At 44.7% G+C, this 21,929-nt stretch overlaps 1 protein-coding gene and 1 pseudogene across 5 annotated transcripts in view; both read right to left on the minus strand.

Moving 5' to 3' along the window:
- METAP1D (methionyl aminopeptidase type 1D, mitochondrial) overlaps positions 1–21,929 on the minus strand; it is a 100,707-nt gene that overhangs the window by 76,860 nt on the left and 1,918 nt on the right. The window lies entirely within an intron of this gene.
- Positions 10,538–11,438, minus strand: LOC309524929 (ras-related protein Rab-22A pseudogene; annotated as a pseudogene). The gene has a single exon. The product of its transcript is annotated as a ras-related protein Rab-22A pseudogene (transcript).

Genomic DNA, 21,929 nt, shown 5'->3' on the forward strand with positions numbered 1-21,929 from the left:
TACACATGGGTTGGATCCAGAGTTCATGTGAGCAAAACTCTGCTTATGGGATGCTCCCAGTTAGGGTTCGGCGATATATCATCCCAAACCGGTTTGAAGTCCATATCATGATATCGGTTTCACAATTATTGACTTGGCAACATATCATGAATCATGATGTGCTTGTGTGTGTGTGTATGCTATGCAAAAATCTCAATATGGGAAAACTCATGAAGCCAGCCAGTGCTTCTCGAAGAAGAAGAAGAAGAAGAAGAAGAAGAAGAAGAAGAGGAGGAGGAGGAGGAGGAGTTTGGATTTAATATCCCACTTTATCACTACCCAAAGGAGTCTCAAAGTGGCTAACATTCTCCTTTCCCTTCCTCCCCCACAACAAACACTTTGTGAGGTGAGTGGGGCTGAGAAACTTCAGAGAAGTGTGACTAGCCCAAGGTCACCCAGCAGCTGCATGTGGAGGAGCAGAGACGCGAACCCGGTTCCCCAGATTACGAGTCTACCGCTCTTAACCACTACACCACACTGGCTCTCTCGAGTCCTGCAGAGCCTGTTAACCCTGCTGGCTTAGCTCTCCCTTGCATCCTGCAGGCGGGAGTGAATCACAAGAGCAGGCACTGGCAAAAGTCACAGGCCAGCCCTACTCCCAGTGGGTGCGGGTGGCGCTGTGGTCTAAACCACAGAGCTTCTTGGGCTTGCCGATCACAAGGTCGGTGGTTCGAATTCCTGTGACAGAGTGAGCTCCCGTTGCTCTGTCCCAGCTCCTGCCAACCTAGCAGTCAAAAGCACACCAGTGCAAGTAAATAAATAGGTACCGCTGCAGCGGGAAGGTAAACGGCATTTCCATGCACTCTGGTTTCCGTCACGGTGTTCCATTGCTCCAGAAACGGTTTAGTCATGCTGGGAACATGACCTGGAAAGCTGTCTGGGGACAAACACTGGCTCTATTGGCATGGGAAGCAAGATGAGCGCCGCAACTCCATCGTCACCTTTGACTGGACTTAACTGTTCAGGGGTCCCTTACCTTTACCATGATATGATGTGCTTGTGTGTGTATACTATGCAAAAATCTCAATATGGGAAAACTTGCAAAGCCAGCCAATGCTTCTCTCGAGTCCTGCAGCCCGTTAACTCTGCCAGCTCAGCTCTCCCTTGCCTCCTGCAGGCGGGAGTGAATCACAAGAGCAGGTGCCGGCAAAAGTCACAATGGGGGGGAAACCGTGAAGCCAGCCAATGCCTCTACACAGCTCCATCCTCCTTTCAGATACTGTCATAAATCGGTATATCATGGTATTTAGCCGGTGATACCGTATTTTTTCGCTCTATAAGACGCAGCAGACCATAAGACGCACCTAGTTTTTGGAGGAGGAAAACTAGAAAAAAAATATTCTGATTCCCAGAAGCTAGAACAGCAAGAGGGATCACTGCACAGTGAAAGCAGCAATCCCTCTTGCTGTTCTGGCTTCTGGGATAGCTGCGCAGCCTGCATTCGCTCCATACGACGCACACACATTTCCCCTTACTTTTTAGGAGGGAAAAAGTGAGTCTTATAGAGCAAAAAATACGGTATATCACAGTGTTGCAAACCAAGTATCGCCCAGCCCCACTCCCAGCGGTTAAAGCAGATTCTGCCTTCTCCCTGCAGCCCGTGTCCCCAAAAAGATCTGCTGTGGAGGATTGTGGTAGTGTGGCGGGTGATGCAAAGGAAAACACTGAGAGCTGCCTCCTCATTGGTCCCCTTCCTTCAGCAGGAGACCTTGCCTGGACCTTGGTGCCTTCCACCCTGGATCCAACTCGTCAAGCATTTTATTTGTACCCTGCCCGTCCTCCCAAGAGCTCAAGACACCACAATCAGGTTATGCAATTTCATAGCTGAGCACAAAAACATGCCCATGCTGTTATCTGCGTACAGTGGTACCTCAGGTTACAAACGCTTCAGGTTACGTACGCTTCAGGTTACAGACTCAGCTAACCTAGAAATATTACCTCGGGTTAAGAACTTTGCTTCAGGATAAAAACAGAAATCGTGCTCCAGCGGCGCAGTGGCAGCAGGAGGCCCCATTAGCTAAAGTGGTGCTTCAGGTTAAGAACAGTTTCAGATTAAGAACAGACCTCCGGAATGAATTAAGTACTTAACCTGAGGTACCACTGTAGTGGCATCCAGAATGGAGCAGTGGTTAGTGTGTCGGACATAGACCTGGGAGATCCGGGTTCACATCCCCTCCCAGTCATGAAGCCCATTGGGTGACTTTGGGCCAGTCAAGGTCTCTCAGCCCTAAACTTCCTCACAAGGTTGCTGTGACGAGACAACGGAGAGGGGAAGAGGTGTGTATACCATTATGAACTTTCTGGAGAAAAGGTGGAACATAAATGTAATAATAAACGAACACGGGGAAGGTGCACAGCTAAGACTGTGTCTCCACCTAACCTGGTAATGTTTACTCTGACAAGCAGCATCTCACCCTGAGGATTATCTAGTCCAACCCCCTGAAATGCAGGAATATGCAGCTGCCCCGTACGGGGATCGAACCTGCAACCTTGTCGCTATCAGCACCATGCTCTAGCCAACCGAGCTATCCATGTCTTTCAGATCACCTCCTAGCTGCTCCTGAAGAACAGAAGAAAAGGCCTGATGCATCAGGGCAAATCCCTATCTAGTTCATTATCCTATCCCCACAGTGGCCAACAATCCACCTTCATACTGGAGATGCTGGGACTCAAGTGTTCAAAATTAGCCAGGTGCTAGTTACGTTTTGTGACTGGCACAGGCCCAATTGCGACCACGTGGAGATCTCTGGATTCTGGCGACTGGGGAAAGCAAAATGTCACTTTGTTGTTGTTGTTTAGTCGTGTCCGACTCTTTGTGACCCCATGGACCAGAGCACGCCAGGCACTCCTGTCTTCCACTGCCTCCCGCAGTTTGGTCAAACTCATGCTGGTAGCTTCGAGAACACTGTCCAACCATCTCGTCCTCTGTCGTCCCCTTCTCCTTGTGCCCTCCATCTTTCTCAACATCAGGGTCTTTTCCAGGGAGTCTTCTCTTCTCATGAGGTGGCCAAAGTATTGGAGCCTCAGCTTCAGGATCTGTCCTTCCAGTGAGCACTCAGGGCTGATTTCCTTCAGAATGGAGAGGTTTGATCTTCTTGCAGTCCATGGGACTCTCAAGAGTCTCCTCCAGCATCATAATTCAAAAGCATAAATTCTTCGGTGATCAGCCTTCTTTATGGTCCACCTCTCACTTCCATACATCACTACTGGGAAAACCATAGCTTTAACTATACGGACTGTTGTTGGCAAGGTGATGTCTCTGCTTTTTAAGATGCTGTCTAGGTTTGTCATTGTTTTTCTCCCAAGAAGCAGGCGTCTTTTAATTTCGTCACCATCTGCAGTGACCATGGAGCCCAGGAAAGTAAAATCTCTCACTGCCTCCATTTCTTCCCATTCTGTTTGCCAGGAGGTGATGTCACTTAGCGAACGATTTGAAATATTTTCCATGAAGCTTGAATTAGTTCTATTCCAGATTGTTCTATCTGTAGGTTTTAATGTGTTGCAAACCACTTTGAGATTTGTTCTTTAAAATATAAAGTGGTATAAAAATGGAATGAATTAATAATAAATAATAATAATAATAATAATAATAATAATAATAATAATAATTTAACATCCCATAGGTGGGAGGGAAACTGATCCTACACACTGCATTGTGGTGACCACAGCCCAGGTTTAAGGTGCCATTTGGTGATTAGATTATATATCTGAGTTTCTAACACTGCTGGGACCTTGTGTACACAAAGCATGTGAATCTATCTCTGCCCTCTCTTATCCACTGTAGCCAAATAAATACTTGGGCCACCTGTACACAAGTGGGTGAGAAGAAATGTGCGTATTGTACCTTGTGAAGCACATTGCAGGTATTTCGCAACTGAGTACATGGGTCAAGAAGATTATCTCACCTGTGATGCTTTTCCTACTTGGAAGCAGCCCCGAAACTCCACACAGAGTCATAAAAAGTAAATTGCATCAAATCACTGGGTGCATTCGTATGGAATGATCACATTTGATCGCGACCCCTGCTAGGTTAACTGGTGATGAAGCAGCTGTTCAAAGAGACTCGCCTGAGTTTCAACAAGAGAGAAATAGAAGCCCCTACATGTGTGCAAGGACACCAGGCTGAATCGGATGGTAGATTTAACAAGACGGGCAAAAACTGAGAAGCCACCGCGGAATATTGTTTCTTGGAAGAGGTGATGGAAGGAGCCCTGATCTCATTAAGTTTGCAGTGCGGTTGAATTCCTACAAAAGACTAGTCAGGCTAATCCAAGCCCTGTCAAGAACATCACCCCCTGGGGGAACCTTCACAAGGCTGATTCCCAGGGCAAACTGGCCATTTTAACCCTGGCGTGGGCAACCTGCAGCTCTGCAGATGCCGTTGGATGAGAACTCACATTATCTCAGACCGATGGACATGCTGGAGCTTATCTGGAGGACCACAGATTGACCATCGCTGCTTCAACCTACACAGATTGGCAGTCATTATTGCAAAGCCCACTTAGCAGCAGGTATGTGTGGAAGGCGTTGTTTTTTTTTTTAACTTTAAATTACTTTGCTTACTAAATCCAAAGGTCTGGTACATGTGTTATTCCATGCAGCAGCAAGGAGATGCAGAGGTGTTGAACAAGCCATGGCTAGGGGACCTATTAGCCCCCTGCCCGCTGCCCCAAGACTACAATTCCCATCATCCCCATCCAGAATGGCTAGCGGGATGGGTTGATGGAATCTGTGTAGTTCAGCAGCACCACGTGTGGAAGTTTATGACTTGGATTTCTGTTTCCTACGGAGTTGCTCGGAACAAAACAAAACAAAACAAAACAAAACAAAGCCAAAATCTAAGGGATTAAACGTTCACCACTCCAATGCATTGCCTGGAGTGCGTTGGAACAAAGATACAGGAATAGCCATACAATCAGAACTGACAGAGCCCAAATAATAAGGGAGCAAGCCCATGCAATCAAGCATTTCCCTAATCACACGTGGAAAGTTTAAATAATAAAAAAGCGCCTTCGGCTGACCAGATGCAGCCCCGCCACAAAGGCAGCAGATATAGAGCAACCGCAGAGCGCACCTGTTTCTTCAGCCCCTCTCTCTTTGAAAGAGAAAAGGCCCAGTCTGGGGCCTGTCACAGCATACCCCTATTTTCACAGCAGGAAAACACAGCAGGGCATTAGAGCTGTGCTTACGCCCCCCCAGCCCCTCATTCACACAGAGAGAACACCTCCTGACAAGGAATGGCCCACCCTTCCCTGGTTCAAGGCCAGAAGGCGCAGAATTGTTGTCACCTTACCACCAAGCTGTGGGTTGATGGTGGGGCAGAAACCTGACCGGGCATCCGGCCTGGCAATCTGAGCAGGAGACAGGCAACCCCCCCCCCCGAGATTACTAGTTATAAGGTTACTACGACATGTGCACAAAGGCAGTCATCGTCAACACTCGGGCATGGTTTTCACAAGCGAAGGAGTAAGTTTCCTTGACTTCTGGAATTGCAAGACGTTCAAAGCACCTCGGTGATTGGGGGGGGGAGGAAGTAGACAGTCAAACGACAGGTAAATAAGGTAAAGGACCCCTGGACAGTTAAGTTCAGTCAAAGGCAGCTATGGGGTTGCAGCGCTCATCTCGCTTTCAGGCCGAGGGAGCTGGTGTTTGTCCACAGACAGTTTTCCAGGTCATGTGGCCAGCAGGACTAAACCGCTTCTGGCACAACAGAACACCCTGATGGAAAACATAGCGCATGGAAATATCGTTTACATTCCCGCCACAGCGGTACCTATTTATCTACTTGCACTGGTGTGCTTTCGAACTGCTAGGTTGGCAGGAGCTGGGACAGAGCAACGGGAGCTCACCCCGTCGCAGGGATTTGAACCACTGACATTCTGATCGGCAAGCCCAAGAGGCTCAGTGGTTTAGACCACTGGATGGACAGCTCATACTGTTTTACTTCATACCCTCCAAGATTTCTCTGATGAAAATAGGGACATCCTGTTCCATACTAATAATTTTATTATTTACACCCTGCCCCTCTACTCTGGGCGGCTTCCAACATATATAAGAAGAAAATAAAACACTAAAAAACTTCCCTGTACACGGCTGCCTTCAGATGTCTTTTAAAAGTTGTGTAGTTTCTTAACTCCTTGGCTCAGGGGTCACATGTCTCCAACATTTCTCTGTTGGAAATGGGGACGTCCTAAAGAAAAGCGGGACATTCCAGGATCAAATCAGAAACCTGGACTGTTTCTGTAAACCTGGGGCTGCCCTCGGATATAGGGATACAGTGGTACCTCAGGTTACATACGCTTCAGTTTACAGACTCCGCTAACCCAGAAATAGAACTTCGGGTTAAGAACTTTGCATCAGGATGAGAACAGAAATCGTGCTCCGGCGGCGCAGCCGCAGTAGGAGGCCCCATGAGCTAAAGTGTTGCTTCGGGTTCAGAACAGTTTCAGGTTAAGAACGGACCTCCGGAACGAATTAAGTACTTAACCCGAGGTACCACTGTACTTGGAAGGCCTGTAACTTTAGCAGTTAGTGTTGTGCTGCAGCACATGGCGACACCTACGGAAACGGGCTTGGGCGAATTCAGCTGCTCGGATCCTTTTAATCAGCAGGTAGGCAATTAATCACCTCTCCGGCGGGGTTCCCTGGGGACCCTGCTCTGTGACCCTTTTCTGTCCAAACAGGTGTAAGGAGAAACGGGGGGGAATGCGCTTCGTCCCACCACATCATCAGCATGTATTTGATATGCAGCGCCGCATTCCCCTCCCCTCCCTCCGCCAAATCAGGCTCTTTTCTTTGTTGGAAGGGGACTGGGCTTGCATGACGGAGAATCCATTACCACTCGGTTCAAACAATATGAAACTAATTTTGGTACACAGGAAGAAACAAATGGGAAACAGTCGCAGGGGTAGCCCGCTCCAGCTACAGAAAGTGCTTTGTCAATGAGGCCGGCAATCAGCGTTTGTTTCGGGGCTCGTTGCGGCTCGCCGTGCCTCTCAGTAGGCCTGCACCTGCTGTTTTGCACATGATTTGAGGCAAGAGCGCAGCACAGATTGCTTGCACAGTTGCTCGCTGCCCTGTGTCTCGTCCCAATTAACACCCCACTTCTGAGAACTAGCGCAGAATTAAGCCCTCTTCTTCACGCTTTACTCGGGTAAAGAGGGAAAGCAAGTAGAGAGTAGGGGGGAGGGGAGACATTTGCCCACCCCCAAGCACATGGCTTCCTCAGGATGAGGGCGGCTTCATGCAGAGGCTTCTCTCTATTCTGGAATCCTAAGCGATCAGAGTCCCAGGATCCAAGGAAGATTCCAGGTGTAGAGAAAAACAATGGCGCCTTCATTATACAGTACACCTTTAGGTGCCAGGCAAAGACGTTCTTTTTTAACCAGGCCTTTGGTTGATTTGATTGACATCCTATGCCCTTTAAAAATGTGTTTTTTTGGTGGGGCGGGGGTTATTGGGTTTTTTTATTATGGATTTTGTGGTTTCATATTTTGATTTTATTCTGTGAACCTCCCTGAGAACTCTGGGTACAGGGTGTAAAAAGGTAAAGGACCCCTGGATGGTTAAGTCCAGTCAAAGGTGACTATGGGGTTGCGGTGCTCATCTCGCTCTCAGGCTGAGGGAGCCGGCGTTTGTCCACAGACAGCTTTCTGGGTCATGTGGCCAGCAGGACTAAACCGCTTCTGGCACAACGGAACACTATGATGGAAAACAGAGCGCACGGAATGCCATTTACCTTTCCGCCACAGAAGTACCTATTTATTTACTTGCACTGGCGTGCTTTCAAACTGCTAGGTTGGCAGAAGCTGGGACAGAGCAATGGGAACTCACTCCATCACAGGGATTCAAACTGCCAACCTTCTGATGGGCAAGCCCAAGAGGCGGCTCAGTGGTTTAGACCACAGTGCCACCCACACTTTTTTTATACAGTGGTATATAAATTCAATAAACAACAACCACCACAACCACAACCCACATCAGAAGGCCACACTAGTTATGCCCAGACTTCAAAAGTGAAGTCCCACAACCCCTCTCTTCTTGCTTTGTCTCTTCACACAAGCAAAGCATGAAGAGGGCTTCAGGTAGATGGTTTTTAACCAGTGTGCCGTGGCACCCTGGGGTAACTTGAATGATGGTCAGGGGTGCTGACCATCCCTCCTTCCTTCCTTCCTTCCCTCCCTCCTTCTGATGAAAAAATAACAACACAAAGCCGGAAACTCCAGTTCATTGCAGCGGCTTAATCCAGCCCGCTGTGGCAGTTCAATATCAATCCTAAAAAAAAAGGTCAACAACTTTGGTTGGCCCTTTGCTCAGCCCCCACAGTCCTTCACTTCATCAAATCTGGCCCTCTTTGAAAGTTTGGACACCACTGCTAATCAAACAGGCAAACGAGATGTGCTGGTCTACATTTTCATGCATCTCTGCGCCATGCGATGCTGGTCATCTTTGAAAAAGTGTGTGCTGTAGAAAAAGAAGGTACCTTTTGGTACATGTGGTGGACATGTCCCAAGGTGAAAGACTTCTGGGGAAAGATTTAAAATGAGTTGAAAAAAATGTTGAAAAATACATTTATTAAGAAACCAGAAACCTTTCTACTTGGAATAATAGGATTGGAATTGCCCAAAAAAGATGTTAGATTGTTTTTGTATGCCACTACAGCGGCAAGACTGCTACTAGCTAAAAATTGGAAATCTCAAGAAATACCAACAATAGAAGAATGGCAGATGAAGATGTTGGACTTTTTGGAGCTGGCCAACCCGACTGGAAGAATCCGCGAACAGAAGGAAGAGGAGTATCAAGAAGATTGGACGAAATTCAAAGAATACTTAGCCAAATATTGTAATATAAGATAGTTAGAAGTTACTTGAAAGTGCCAAACAGGCCTAGGATTAGAATAAGAATGAATTGTAAAAGATCATGGACTAGATTATTAAGAAAAGAGAAGAGGATAGTAAATTGAAGGAGTTAATTTTATTAGAAATATGATTTTGGAGAACTGTTACAAAGTGATTCAATGAAATTCAGTTGGGGGGATTTCAGGAAGTCAGTTAACAATGAAAATTAAATTGGGTTTTAGAAGTAATAAGTCTTTTATTTTTGTTTTATTTTTCTCTAGTATTGTTACGTGTTTTCTTTTGTGCGTTTTATATGTTATGTTTGTTATAAATGTCGAAAATTAATTTAAAAATTGGGGGGGGGGGAGAAAAAGTGTGTGCTGAAACAGCTCCCAAAAGGGGTAGGGAGAGAACAGGGGAATGTCACTTATGTACGTTCAAGTGATGCACATGGCAGCCTGAAATGGAACTTCTGTACAAGGGGACATTCCCCTGTAGCCCACAGGGGAGCCGAAGAAAGAATGGGGTTGGTTAAGGGAGCCATGGACTCAAATAGGTTGGAAACCACTGAGATACACACACACTGGTGGAATCTACACACATATAAAAAAACGCTGTGAAAATGCTTTTTTAAAAAATGTTTTGAAAAATATATTGAATTTGCCATAGCTCACTGTCACCATCTAGTGTCACATTTGTATATTAAAACATTTTATTTGCAGCTGAGTCCACACACACAAGACTGGCATAAACATTATTTAAAGGCCTGTTTTGACTGTGCATGTGTAAGACAGAGGATATTAAATTGTTTAAGCTATGATCCCTACCGGCTCCTTGACCTTATCCCTTATTTCAAAAGTTGTCTTGGGTAGTGTGTCTTCCAAACACTAAAGTGCATTTTTTACTTTTCTAACACCATAGGCCACTCAAGCTAATAGCAAAGAAGGAAGAGGTGGCCATTTGAGAGTTTTACGGAATCACTCTTAATACCTTTCTTTGTAGTAGCAGTACAATCAGTTACAGGGAGAGAAAGAGGGTGCTTGTTCAAATTCAGAATGCACAATATGATTTCCCCTCAGACCTGCTCCTTGATCCAAAAGTATGCATGTTTTACTAGAGACTCAAATCTCTTGCCCTTGTCTGAAGTTTGGTGTCGTATTCAAATCAGTCCCCCTTTGACCGCCATGCGGCATTTTAGTTTAAGCACAACATCTGGACCTTATAGGCAAGGCCAGGAGCTTTCCTAGAGTTCAGTGGGAAAGTTAGAGTTGTAAAGTCATTGTCAATTAACTCAATGAATTAATGGCTCAATCTGTAGGCCAAAAAAATTAAATGAAAACTCAGGAGTTTGTGATCAAAACTGACATGGTAATAAACCCACTGACAGATTCATACATGCAAGAAAGCATTGCAGTAGATAGGGTTGCCGTGCCACCTGTTCACTTTTCACACAAAGGATATGGGAATTGTAGATGTTGAGCAAAACATGACCTATTATTTTATGAAAGAATAACCGTATAATTGTATGACTTGTTTTATTGTCTTTGGTTTACTGAGTTTGCAATATTTTATTTTATTTTATTTTTTAGGGTACACTTCAGTAATGCTCTGCTGCGAAGCGGTGAACGACTCTGCAAACAATCCAAATAAAAATCCAACAATGGCAGGTAGAGAGCGAGTTGGTTATGGCAGGATAGCCAGCATGGAGTCCTTTAGATGTTCTGAACTACAACTCCCATCAATCCTGATAACACGCCATGCTAGCTGGAGCTGATGGGAACTGGAGTCCAGCAAAATCTGGAGGGACCAAGTCAACTATACTCCAAATAAACCCCTAATTTCCAAGGTCAATCAATACCTAAAAACTACTCTGGTATATGATAGTGTAAGTCAACAACAGCTGCATTTTGAGGGTTTGTATCTGTTGATAGAATTCTATGACTAATTTTTATAAACAGTTCATTTATGTTTGTTGCAATTTTTTGCCCTGGTCTTTCCAGATATTCCATGGATGGGATCTGCAAAGTCTTTAGCATCTTTTTCCATGGCTTCTCTTACATCGTTAAGATCGCATTTATTTCCAGCAATAGCAGCAACTATGTTGGGATGTCCATGCTACTGGAGTTCTTTCACACAGCTCCTTAACGTTGAAAACGTTTCCTCTTTTGCGATGATGTCATAAACATAAATAGCTGCTGCGGAAGCTCACTAGTCCATTGGCGCTAGAGCGTGAAATCGTCTTTACCCGGCTGTATCCCATATTAGGAATTTATGCAACCCATTCTGATACTGCGCTGTCTTTCTCATAAAAGATGCTCTAATTGTTGGATTGATGTTGGGATCAAAGCTGTCTTCTACAAAGCACTATATAGTGCTTGATATGCCCACACCAGCGTCCTTCCAGCAGGCAAACTCTGAGCTCTCTCAGAGCCATGGCTGGAGAAAAAGAGACAGCTTGCTTCTAAGGAACAAAGCCAACCATACCCTCCTCACTGGAAAAAGGCACAAACTGAAGAGCCATTGTCGCCCTCTCCCTCAGTCAAAAGTCGCTCTCTCTCTCAAAAAGAAAAGAAAGAAAAAGAAAAGAAAGAAAAAGAAAAGAAAGAAAAAGGCATGGGAGATGACCTGACCAAAAAACCCTGTCTTTTCTCCCACCCAGTTTCTAGTTGCAGGTAAAGTCTCCTCCTTTTCCACTTTGGGCTCCACAAAATGGGCACCATCTTAGAGGGCCCATTGACAATCCTATGACAGTGGTACCTCGGAAGTCAAACAGAATCTGGTCTGGAAGTCCGTTCGACTTCCAAAACGTTCAGAAACCAAGGCGTGGCTTCCGATTGGCTGCAGGAAGCTCTTGCAGCCAATCGGAAGCCGCGTCAGACGTTCGAGTTCCAAAGAACGTTCGCAAACAGGAACACTCAGTTCTGGGTTTGCGGTGTTCGGGAACCAAAACGTTCGACTCGCAAGGCGTTCGGGATCCAGGATATGACTGTACTAGATGAACTTCCCTGCACCAGATTCAAAATTATCTCAGCTAAACTGAAATGATTCAGGCATTATTTTTGTTTTTATTATACCCCGCCCAACTGACAGGGTACCCCAGCCACTCTGGGAGGCTGCCAGCATATATAAAAACACAGTAAAACATCATCATCATCATCATCATCATCATCATTCCTATACTGCCCTTCATCTGAGGAGCACAGGGTGGTTTACAATATAAAAACAAACAAACAAAAATACCCACCCGGCCCAGTTTAAAAGGGTGTCGATTGTTGAATTAGGCAAAAGTTTGGGAGAAGAGGAACGTTTTTGCCTAGTGCCTAAATATATGTAATAAGGGCGCCAGGAGTTAACTCGTTTTAAGATGAGGTCTATTGATGCTCCTGGCCTTTTTGCCCTTCCAACAATTTTGAGTTACTCTAGCAGCATCCTGCAGACTAGAATCCCTGCAAACTGTAACTTCTCAAGGTTTGCAGGTCGTGGGACCAAGGACCAGAAACCCTGGGAAGTTTATAATTTGACCCTTGACTCAAGCCCCTATAGGGCACATGTGTATACTATTTCATTCAGGAGCCTGGGGAAGATGACAGAGATGGTAGGAAAAGGGGGCTGATTGGTTAGGGCACCATTTGTCCCTCTCTCTTCCCTCTTTCTGCTGTCGCTTGGTTTGCTGAAGATGTAATGCAGATATTCCTCCATTTAGGAGCTGGTTAGATGTGTGGTCAAAGAGATGAAGCTGAACCATGGCCTGATTGATGAGTGCGGCAGAACATGATGGAAAGGACAAGAAAACACTGCCCTGACCTAGCTTTTCCCTTTCCCAGACATGTCTGCTCTCCTCCAGAGCTGGCAGAATTTTAATAGCACCCATAAGAATCAGATCAAGAGAGCCAGTGTGGTCTAGTGGATAGGAGTGGTAGATTCGTAATCTGGTGAACCGGGTTCGCTTCTCTGCTCCTCCACATGCAGCTGCTGGGTGACCTTGGGCTAGTCACACTTCTCTGAAGTCTCTCAGCCCCACTCACCTCACAGAGTGGTGTTTTTTTAAATGTATTTTTATTAAAGATTTTCTTGATTTACAAAGGTATGTGCAATGCCTCTCGTATTTTTTTTTCCACGAAGCAATTTTTTTTTTACAAATCGTTTTCATTTGTTGAGACATTAGGAAGAATAGGGTGAAAGAGGTGGAGGGGAAAAAAATATGAGTGGGGTCGGGTGGTGATGTTTCTGTTTTACTTAATATAGGTGGGGTTTTGTTTCAGCGTTTCTTGTGCGGGTTCTCTGCTGTTCACTTGTGTTCCACAGAGTGTTTGTTGTGGGGGGGAAGGGAAAAGGAGAATGTTAGCCGCTTTGAGACTCCTTCGGGTAGTGATAAAGTGGGATATCAAATTAAAACTCCTCCTCCTCCTCTTCTTCTTCATCATCATCAAAGTTCCATCTGATCCAGCAGATGTAAGAAACAAGAGTCTTACGGCACCTTCAGTCTAACAATTGTATTGTGGCAGAATCTATCTTTAAGGTGCCTCAAGACTCTTTGCAGGGTTGTCGTCGTCCCCCTGTACAGACTAACACAGTTACCCCTCTGGAAACTAAATGTAAATGATTAAGAATAAAAATGGCTTGCCCCTATCAACTTAACAGTCACCCCCTAGTCCCAAGAGACATGATATCAGACAGATCCAACCTCAGGAGGTTGTGGACTCTCCTTCCTTGGAGATTTGAGATTCCTGTATTGCAGGAACTCCATCTTTATGACCCTTGCAGCGCTACAATTCCAAGATTCTATAAATTCCCAGACTAGAGGATTTTATTAAACAGTAGTCAAGATTGGTAAGCAATATTGCCAGGTTACTCAAGTGCATGCTTCTTTTGATTCAGTTACGTTTTTGAAAGCCAGTTTTAGACGAATTCCCTCAGCCATTCCTGAAGTTTACATATTTACCATAGGTAAATTTCTATCTATTTCTTACATTTTTTGCGGGGTGGGGGTGGGGAGTTAAAAGCATTAGCAGATGAAAGAGAGAAGTTATCGTTAAGTGTTCTCAGCGACTGCCAGCTTTTAATTCTGCACCTGTTAATCCACTCGAGAACAGCATATAAAATACTATTTAACATTTTTATAGCACTTTTCATCTTCAAAGAACTTTGCAAATGCAAACTAATTAACCTGCCAAAGAAGTAAGCATTACCTCTCTTTTGTGGCTGCAGGTTAAATTGTTTTGTCTGCTAACACCCAGTATGCATTTCAAGATCAGAAGCTGGTGGTTTCTGGTTCCTTGATCCCATGCTCATGAATTTCACACACACACACACCAGTTGGGGACGAATATCCCAGTTCCAAGAACTAGGGATTTATAGCCCACTCCTATACAGGGTTAAGCATGCTTAAGCCCACTGACTTAATGAGCATTAAATGCACTAAACACCCCCTGTGAACAGACATCTAGCAATCCCTGTTATTGTGTGTGTGAGGGCATCTCATTGAGGTTTCCAAATAGTAGCTCCTCATCTTACTAACCACTTCTGAAACGGGTAAATTAAAAACCGAAGCAGCTTGCTAAGCAGCAAATAGCCCTGGATAGCTCAGTTGGTTAGAGTATGGTGCTGATAACGCCAAGGTTGCAGGTTCAATCCCCGTACGGGGCAGCTGCATATTCCTGCATTGCAGGGGGTTGGACTAGATTCTGCTCAGGGATTTTTTCCAACTCTACAATTCTATGATTATATGAAATAAGGCTTGCAATTGGTTTCCCCAGCCACTCTGGGCGGCTTCCAACAAAATATTAAAATACAATAGTCTGTTAAAAGCCTCCCTAAACAGGGCTGTCTTCAGATGTCTTCTAAAAGTTTGGTAGTTGTTGTTCTCTTTGACATCTGGTGGGAGGGCATTCTACAGGGCGGGTGCCACTACCGAGAAGGCCCTCTGCCTGGTTCCCTGTAACTTGGCTTCTCGCAGCGAGGCCCTCGGTGCTGGACCTCAGTGTCCGGGCAGAATGATGGGGGTGGAGACGCTCCTTCAGGTATACTGGACCGAGGCCGTTCAGGGCTTAAAAGGTCAGCACCAACACTTTGAATTGTGCTCGGAAACGTACTGGGAGCCAATGTAGGTCTTTCAAGACCGGTGTTTAGTTGTAGTTTCTGGGTCACCTTCAAAGGTAGCCCCACGTAGAGCACATTGCAGTAGTCCAAGCTGGAGATAACCAGAGTATGCACCACTCTGGCGAAACAGTCTGCGGGCAGGTAGGGTCTCAGCCTGCGTACCAGATGGAGCTGGTAAACAGCTGCCTTGGACACAGAATTGACCTGCGCCTCCATGGACAGCTGTGAGTCCAGAATGACTCCCAGACTGCACACCTCAAGAAGCCCTGATGAGCATATCTAGTTCCCTATGAGACCCTCTGAATCATGGTCATAGAGGGAATCTAGATGACATCTAATCCAAACCATTATTAATCCAACCCAGATGCAATCAGCAGAATAATGCACAAATTTTACTGAAGTGGATGCAGCTCCCATACATTTCAGTGGGGCCGATTCAGGAGAATTGAATAGTGACTTGCCACTCAATATCTATAGTATACCAACTTTAACATATTAACATATGACATGCTATAAATACAGAGTACAGTTAAGCATGGCACACTATGTAGGATAAACATAATTTTTTAAAACAATCCCAAAACGTAAGCATAAAGTTACTATATGTAAAAGGAAATGTTAGAAGGGTACAGTATTTATTGATTTATAGCTGTTAGAAGCCTCATGAACAAGTCATCTAGGCCATCGGATGACTCTATTTTAAAAACATAACAGTGAAATCCACAATAAGTCTTAAAAAGCCAAACCAGCATGCAGCCCAAACAGACAGATCAACACAATAACATACAAATGGTCCAGGGTTAAGAGATAAGATTTCAAAGCAAACAAAATTCACTCAAACTGCTGGAATGAGATGTATTATCTTGACGTTGGTGTTAATTCTTATCGGAGTTAAAAATAAATAAAAATGGTGTTAAACACGAGCTACGTTTTCCTTAGTCACTATTATCAGGTCATCTTTAAACAGCATCTGCATCTTTAATGGCTTGTATTCGTTCAAATTAAGAGAGTCTTTCTACCTGAAATAAATGATCAATAACTGAAAAAAGGATTTGTCGGGGTGATGTGTAATTGCTTGAGCTCATAATCCTGTGTACGTAACAAGCACAAAGAGAACACACAAAGAGAATGCTTGAACACAGTTTTCTTTCAACTCCCTTGGGAATCCCAGCACTATAAGTCTTGAATTCCTTAACACAAGGGATCATGTTCATCACTTACAACAGGGCATCTGGGCCTAGGTCCAGGTAGTAGTCTGCTTGTCTAACTCTGATGAAATATCGGCGCCACCAGGTAACAGTAGTGGTCAGAAAACCTGCCAGAAGCTTGTAACTGAAGACTAAAAAATGAAATTAGCAGACTGCCTTAACGAAAGGACTTCTTTCTGCAGCATGCAATAACTGCAAGATACAGACCACGTAGACCAAAGGCAAATCGTTCCGCACGTTCACATATGGTAATTTAATAGCTGGGATTATTAGAAGCTCACAACATATACAATGGTACTTGATTTTTTTAATAAAAAACAACAACAGGACATTCTTGGACAGTTAGAAAAGTAGCTATTTCGGGGTCCTATGAAGTAGAACCAATGAAAAAAAGGACCCATAATTATATTGCCTATTTGGTAAGGTTGGCTGATTACTGTTATAGCTTATCTGCATACAATGGGCTGTATCTAACAAAGTGGGACTTCCTCTCCCTGGGCACAAACCATCCCCCCCCAAAAAAAACCCTGCTCTGGGGTGGGTGGGGAGAAAGGACGACCCATCTCAGTCCACCCAGCTCCCTTAAAAGGACCAGCAACCACTTTTACTTAGCCGGGCTAAGAGGTGATGTGTGGTAAGATACCGCAAGTTTAACCAAACATACTTAACCAAACATCTGAATATATTAACATCAGATAACAACACGATATTAAAAGCCAACTTAAAACAAAGAAGGGAAAAAATAATCTAGCCTTTAAAGCTGCCCAACCTGCAGAGAACAGGCAAATAATTTATATTATGTGCTACAGATAGTTTCTTTTTGGCTGTAATATCGAGTCTGGATTTGGCAGCCCCGTTCTATATGTGTCTGGCAGATCATAAGCTTCAGGCAACCTATCATCCAACTCCAGCTGAACAGCCCAAGCACAGGACTTGGTTAAGCATTTAGAAGCCTTTGCCTGTGAAATGCCCACCAAATCAGTGTTAGAAACTCAGATATATAAGGTAAAGGGGACCCCTGACCATTAGGTCTAGTTGTGGCCAACTCTCTCTGGGGTTGCGGCGCTCATCTCGCTTTACTGGCCAAGGGAGCCGGCGTACAGCTTCCGGGTCATGTGGCCAGCATGACTAAGCCACTTCTGGCGAACCAGAGCAGCATACAGAAACGCCGTTTACCTTCCCGCCAGAACGGTATCTATTTATCTACTTGCACTTTGAAGTGCTTTCGAACTGCTAGATTGGTAGGAGCAGGGACCGAGGAACGGGAGCTCACCCCGTCGCGGGGATTCGAACTGCCGACCTTCTGATCGGCAAGTCCTAGGCTCTGTGGTTTAACCCACAGCACCACCCGCATCCCACCAGGCATCCACCTCCAGATAGTAGATGAAGTGTAGGTGTGTTCCCATGAGGCAAAACACAGTGATAACAGCAAGAACCTTTATTGAATTAACAGAACTGGACAACAGGGGCAAAGCAACTGCTTATATACATTTCTGAAGGCCTGGGCCACTCCCACTCCCCACGTGATTGGCTGTCTAAACTTCCAAGCTGCGAATCATGACTCAGAGTTTAAGGGCCAATGGCAGAGGCCCAAATCCTGAAATGTTCTGTGATTGGATATCATGTATCGAATGAGAACGCAAGGGCTCAGAATTCTTAGTCCAGACTCAAGCTCAGGCAAACACTTACCACTGAATACATAACAGCGGAGATGTCAGGCACCATCTTGGAACCTAGACACCTTCACTTGGTCACAAGTGGCCGATAGACAGGTGCACAATGTGCCTGATGCACATTTCAAACACTGTGCCTAATCTGCTTTAGAATGATGAGCAAGGCTGAGACAATGGTCCACCCTGACTGTACTGTGACTGCTGCCCACACAGCAAGAAAGGAAGACAGGACGGGTTAGGATGTAACAAAAGTTCAGAATAGTTAAAAATCATCTAAAAGCTCCAACTTTTTACCCTTTCCATCCAATCACTTCCTGTCATAGGATATAATAAAAATGTTGGGGGGGGGAACCATAAGGCCAGCGAATCAGCAGCCATTTAAAAAAATACAACGCTAGCTGAATACAGATTTGAATTAATTATTTTTTTCACAGTCAAGATGTAATAATAAGGTTCCATTTTCAGCTATTATTTCAGGGCCCAGAATAAAGTAGAGCCGTCCTTTGATCAGCACATCCATTAGCTAAAGACTTCAACTATGATCAGTGTCTATGATTCTGTCTGAAGGCTTGGACCTTTAGCTTTCATGTTTGCTATTAAACCACAGTAATGATACCAGAGGACGGTCAAAGGGACTAGGAACATCACAACAGATTCTGCGCTGCGGAGAAAGCATCTTAACACTAGGCCCATGGCAACTATGCAGGAGTTTGAGCCCACATTGCTGATTTCAGTGGGGCTCTTTCCCCCCCACAAGTATGTATACTTTCATTGCCTTCTGCATCACTCTTAAACACATTTACTTATGTGAATGTGTTGAGGGCTGCAGTCTTAATACTGATTGCAATCAATTTAGGATCAAGCAGTGTATCTGTTTCCTCACGTCTCTTTTCTAAAGTATCAGTACGTTCCATTTCCATATTGGAGCATGGACAATTATGCCATTTTGAAGAGGGCAAATTTATTCTTTGGCAAAAAGAAATCCTACAAATCAGACACTATTGTTGTATTCATTTGCAAATGCATAAAGGCTCCAATCCTATATACACTTACACAGAAGTAGGTGCCAATGAATTCAGCAGGACTTGCTTCTGAGTTAGACATGCACACTGTTGTTTTGTCTGTGGTTAATAATTGGAACCAAACTTATGACAGCACAATCCTGTCTCTGAGTTACACCTGCTGGGGAAGAAGGGAAATGACACTGCGACAACAACACAAACAACTCTGGCAAAGCGCACCAGGATAGTGAATCTACACTAGTCTAGTGATTCCCTTGCACTAGCAGAGTCTAGCACCAGCAAGAGAAGTGGGGAAAAGTGAGAAGTGTAGTTCAGAGCCTATCCTCCCTCACAGCTCATACACATTTAAACCCACAGTGTATCACTACCCTAATAAAGCTAAAACACTCTCTTTTTAAAAGTCCACAGAGAGCCTCACTGTTTCCCTGCCTTTGCCTCCAAAGCCACAGATCGTAGCAAAACAATCACAGCACACTGATAGCTATGCAAGACGCTACAATTGCAGGATTTCATATATCAAGGTGTGCTTCGATGCAGGCTGTGTTACTCCACCCCAATGAGCACTATGAGCATACAAGTATAGATTGCTGATGGAGAAACTTCGCACAAAGGAGGAATCTTTCACAAACAACAAGCATCCAACAGCCCAAAAAAAGAAATAAAGCACAGATGAGTAATGTATCTCTTCCCGGAACCCTGACAGAGGGCACAACATTGGGAACATTTCCTGTATGGGATCGTTGTTTTTCATTGGCTCCCAGTACGTTTCTGAGCACAATTCAAAGTGTTGGTGCTGACCTATAAAGCCCTAAATGGCCTTGGTCCTGTATACCTGAAGGAGTGTCTCCACCCCCATTATTCAGCCCGGACACTGAGGTCCAGCGCCAAGGGCCTTCTGGTGGTTCCCTCGCTGTGAGAAGTGAGGTTACAGGGAACCAGACAGAGGGCCTTCTCGGTAGTGGCGCCTGCCCTGTGGAACGCCCTCCCAGCAGATGTCAAGGAAATAAACAACTATTTTACTTTTAAAAGACAACTGAAGGCGACCCTGTTTAGGGAAGTTTTTAATGTCTGGCACTGTATTGTTTTTAATATTCGGTTGGAAGCCGCCCAGAGTGGCTGGGGAAACCTAGCCAGATGGGCGGGGTAGAAATAATAAATTATTATTATTATGTATCTACATACAATACAGGTCCAGTTTTACAAAAGCAACTGCCAAGCACGTACAGGCTCCTGGCACAGAAAAGCACTCATGAATGTTACGATATGGGACACTTTCCCCTTCCTAGTGGCAGGAATTGTAGAAAGTGCTGTACGGTAAAAAAGAAAAAAGAAAAATAATGCAGAAAGTCTCACTCAGAATAAGGTACTGCTTGATGTTCTAATATTACAAGGCCCCCTACAAACTGTATAAATCCATTCAGGCACTCTTCTTAAAAATATAACCTAGAAATGCATGCTGAGTGCGACTACATGACTTTTAATTTCTTTTTTTGCAGTAAATCAAAATTTAAACAACCTTCCCCTCCATTTTCCTTTTTGAGCCACAGAAGACATCACCCTGCACTAGTATGAACACAGAGGCAAGAAGAAATTGACTGAATAAGTGACTTCTACTCATAAACATGATTATTTTCTTATAGGTCAACATCCTGAGCCTTCGTGTTCAAGAAGTCACAAATGAGAAGAAAAAAAATTATAGCCTTCCTATTTGTTTTTGGACTTCAAATATAAAATCAAGCGTTTATCCAGGAACTGAATATTTCTGAAGATTGAGAGCCACTTACACGAAGATGCGAAGAGTGCCTGCTTCGTAATGATTTAGCTTTTCAAAATCAGTAAATCAGTGCACATAAGGATACTGAAGTCTCTCGTGCCCCTTTAAGATGGTTTTCAAAGGGCATTACCCTGATTTTTTGTTATTAGCAATGGGAGTGTCACCCTGATGCAATTATTGCTAATACTTGAGAGCTGTTCCAATGCATAATTAGAACATTTACAATCTACTACAATAGCATAATCAATCATGCCAGTGTAGACTATAACGGTGCCTTAGACCAGCCTTCCCCAAGCTGGTGCCCTCTGGATGTTTACTTGTTTTATTATTTTATTTATAGCTATTATTGATTATTATTATTCCCCAAGGAGCTCAAGGTGGCATACAAGCTTCTCCCCCTCTCCATTTTAGTCTCACAACAGCCTTGTGAGACAGGTTAAGCTGAGAGATAGTGACTGGCCCAAAGTGACCCCATGGGCTCCATGTGGCTGAGAATCCTCAGGTCCTAGTCCACCTACAACTCCCATCAGCTTCACCCAGCATGGCCAATGATAAGGGATGATGGGAGTTGTAATCCAACAGATTTGGAGGGCATCCAGTCGAGGAAGGCCAGCCTAGAACGATAACCACCATTTTGCACCATTATTTAAGGGGAGGGAGTTAGTTCAGCAAAGGCCTTCTCCTTTCGGTCTTCCAAATTGTCCCTGAAGCTAGGGCTCCGATCCAAAGACTTAGATATGCTAGTAAGGCTGTTCTGCAAACAATGGGGGGGGGGAGCTAGTTGCAACTGACCAAAAAATCCAAGCCCACCCCTTGCTCCAGGTTGGATTGAGTAGAGGTGTCCCTTTGCTCAGCTTTGCAGGAGGAAGCAGACTCTCACTGGTTACTGCTAATGGAGAAACACAAACATCTCTGTCGGAATCAATCTCCTACTCCCACCTTCCAAACAGACAGGTGGTAGTGCTCTGGCAATATCCCTGCCAGCAGAAAGTCCTGAAATGGGACATTCTGAGAATGGAGAAGAGGTGGTGTTGAGCTGGCCCAAGATCCACTGGCATCAGGCCTGATCCAGACCCAGTGGTTGCAGCAGCCTGGAGTTGGTGCAGAGATCAGGCCAGGTCCTTCCCTTCTGCCATAGCCACCGTGAAAGGCTGGACTACAGATGCAGAAATGGCATCACTGTCAGGGGTGAGGGTTTGACTTGCACCCAAGTCTTCAATCCTATGCACACTTACCTGAGAATAAGTTTGATTTAACTGATAAGACTATATTCCATG

This window comes from Podarcis vaucheri (genome assembly GCF_965113315.1).
Source record: "Podarcis vaucheri genome assembly, chromosome: 1".
Lineage (NCBI taxonomy): Eukaryota > Metazoa > Chordata > Lepidosauria > Squamata > Lacertidae > Podarcis > Podarcis vaucheri.